The sequence below is a fragment of the Tupaia chinensis genome, unplaced genomic scaffold (genome assembly GCF_000334495.1).
Source record: "Tupaia chinensis unplaced genomic scaffold, TupChi_1.0 Scaffold143624_1, whole genome shotgun sequence".
Classification (NCBI taxonomy): Eukaryota; Metazoa; Chordata; class Mammalia; order Scandentia; family Tupaiidae; genus Tupaia; species Tupaia belangeri.
Window position 1 is genome coordinate 1,537,824 of NW_006203472.1, and position 648 is coordinate 1,538,471.

The following is a 648-nucleotide window of genomic DNA, read 5'->3' on the forward strand; positions in this document are numbered from 1 at the left end:
GGGCGGGGGGCCGGCCGGGCTGACGCTGTGCCTGGGTGGGAAGCGCTGCTGCGGAGGGGCCTTTACCTCTTCAGTGCAGGGGCAACTCTCAGGGCACCTACAGACCCAGCCTCCTCAGGGACAGCCAGCTCACAGCCTTTGCTCCAAGGAGTTCCTGCAGGAGGAGCATGGAGAGACAGGCCTCTCTCCCTGGGTGGGTTGAGAATTGGGAAGACATCCTCGCTCCAGAGCTCTAGAACGTGGCTCTGTGGGACGACAGGTTCTAGATCGCGGTCTCTGTGATGAAGACAAAGGCCTCAGGCCGCCCCCGCCCAGTTCCCGTGTCATCAGCCCTCCCGCCCCAGGCCCTGATTCCTTTCTGCGCTGGGCAGGACAGTGGTGTGACGGAGGTCGCAGGGCTCAGCACCCAGGTGGCCAAGGAGTGGACGTGGAGATCCCACTCAGCTCTGCCACTCCTAGGGACCACTGAGATGGGGAAACAGGCCAGAGGAGTTCAGCTGTTGAGGGTCCTAGGACCAGGAGGCAGGGTTAGGGTCTGTGGCGGCGGTGGGCGGGCAGGAGTCGGCAGGGAAGTGCTGCTGTCCCAGCTGACCTTGCTCAGACCCTGTTTGCCTTTCAGCTGCATGGCTGGCCAGCCTGCCTCTCCGA

The 648-nt window shown here is 63.9% G+C and overlaps 1 protein-coding gene across 1 annotated transcript in view; it reads right to left on the reverse strand.

The window, feature by feature from the left end:
* The window catches only part of CIMAP1A (ciliary microtubule associated protein 1A), a 7,379-nt gene extending 7,127 nt beyond the window's left edge, over positions 1–252 (reverse strand). The window contains exon 1 of the mRNA XM_006164485.2: positions 67–252. The gene's annotated coding sequence lies outside the window, so the exon portion shown is untranslated. The remainder of the gene's footprint in view (positions 1–66) is intronic.
* Positions 253–648: the final 396 nt, after the last annotated feature.